The sequence below is a fragment of the Dipodomys merriami genome, unplaced genomic scaffold (assembly GCF_024711535.1).
Source record: "Dipodomys merriami isolate MVZ:Mamm:240054 unplaced genomic scaffold, mDipMer1.0.p SCAF_1187, whole genome shotgun sequence".
NCBI lineage: Eukaryota > Metazoa > Chordata > Mammalia > Rodentia > Heteromyidae > Dipodomys > Dipodomys merriami.
In genome coordinates this window covers 209,917-211,901 of record NW_027202479.1, presented here as the reverse complement: position 1 = coordinate 211,901, position 1,985 = coordinate 209,917, and the positions used below count along the sequence as shown (strand labels likewise).

The following is a 1,985-nucleotide window of genomic DNA, read 5'->3' as shown; positions in this document are numbered from 1 at the left end:
TAAGACTCCAAAAACGAAATAAATTCACATATAATCACTCCAAAATGCTTTAAATGTAGATGATAAAACAAGCACTCATGAAGTAAATTTTCTTCTACATTTAATATGTTTCTGAAAGCCTTGTGCTGGTTGGTCACCCTTGTAATCCTGACTACTCAGGATATGTACTCAGAAGGCTGAGTTCTGTGGATAACATTTGGAAACCAATCAGAGCAAAAAATCATGACATTATTTTTCAAAAATTTTAATGAACTAGAAAAGAGCATGAATGGAGATGTAGCTAATATACTAGCTCACCAAACTAGAGGGGAAAGGCCTAGCAAGACCTTAAAGCCCTAAGTTCAAACTCTGAGCACGCCAACATGCAGGCACACACACATACACACACTCACACACTTATTCACGTCAGTGTTTTGCATTAATTTCTTAGTTAATGATATTATATGGGTATAATAGGGGAAATAAACTTTTCCATCTCAGAACATTTTTATATGTATTTTATTGTTAAAATACCATACAGAGGGGTTTCATTTACATGAGCAAGGTAATGAGTCCATTTCCTCTCAGGCATTGTTACCTCCTCCTTTGTTTTTTCCCCCACCATCCCTTCCTCACACCTCTACAAGTACACTCCCCCCCAACCCCACCTAAATTGTAAAGTTCAACTTTCAACATAGTGTCTTGTGCATCTCATTGTCACAATGGGTGGACCAGTATTCCTAGTTAACCATTTTGTTTCTTCTTTCCCCTCCCCAATTAGCTAAGTGTATATACAAGATTCAGGTGCACCAAAATCAAATACAGTGAAAACAGAGGTTATACTGTGGGCAAGGAACATATAAAGAAACAATAAAATACATCGTACATTATAAATACGTTTGAAATAATAGCAAGCAAGAAAAAACCCACTTGTGTACTTACTTTGGGGGTCATTTCATTTAACATCATCTTATCTGGTCATATGCACATAGCTTTTGACCTTTTCTGCTTATCTCAGACATATATTATTTATTGCAAATAAGGGAAACCATGGGACCTATGTTTCTTTGGACTTGGCTTACTTCACTAATATAATTTTTTCCAAGCCTTTCCATTTCCTAACAAATTGGGCAATGTCATTCTTTCAGATGGAGGTATAGAATTCCTATTCTCACACACACACACACACACACACACACACACACACACACACACACACACACAATGGAAATCAATCAATCTATCTATCTATCTATTTATCTATCTATAACATTTTCTTGATCCATTCATGTACTGAGAGGCATCAATGTTGGTTCCATATTTTAGCTATGGTAAATAATGCTGCAATAAATATATTAGTGCTAGTAGTTTTAGTATGGTCTTGTTTGTGATCATTTGGGTAAATGCCCAGAAGTAGTATTTGTTGAGTCATAGGGGAGCGCTATGTGGAATCTTTTGAGGAACCTTCATACTCCTTTCCGAAGTAGCTGAACAAGTTTACACTCCCACCCAAGAATGCAGTAGGGTTCAAATGCAGTAGGGTTCCTTTCTGGCCACATCCACTCCAGCGTCTGTTGTAAAAATATGGAACACTTCATGAATTTGCTTGTCACCTTTGCACAGGGGCCATGGTACCCTTCTCTGTATCATTTCAATTTTAGTGTATGTGCTGCCGAATTGAGCACAGAACATTTTTTATATATAAAGTGTAATTGATTTTCTTAAACTAAACAATTCAACAAAAAGTAAGTTCTAAAGAATTGTTGTGAAATTTTAAAACCATGTGTTTCTTATATAAGCACACATTTATGAATAAAGTCAAGATTGGCATGTCAAAAACAATATAATTCCAGATATTTGTTGTTCAAGAGATGTGTAAGAGGAGGAATTCAATTATTCTATACAAGGAACCTCTCATAATGAACATTGAAGCAAGTGTTAAGGTTTGTTAAAAGTTTTAATGTTTTAAATATTTTTAATTTTGGGAATTTGCTTATATATATATG

General features: G+C 35.1%; 1 non-coding gene across 1 annotated transcript; it reads right to left on the bottom strand.

Annotated features, from left to right (window-relative positions):
• Nucleotides 1-1,557: 1,557 nt before the first annotated feature.
• On the bottom strand, nucleotides 1,558-1,664 carry LOC138822941 (U6 spliceosomal RNA). Its single transcript, XR_011370692.1, has one exon. It is a non-coding gene; the product is annotated as a U6 spliceosomal RNA (small nuclear RNA).
• Between the last annotated feature and the right edge of the window lie 321 nt (nucleotides 1,665-1,985).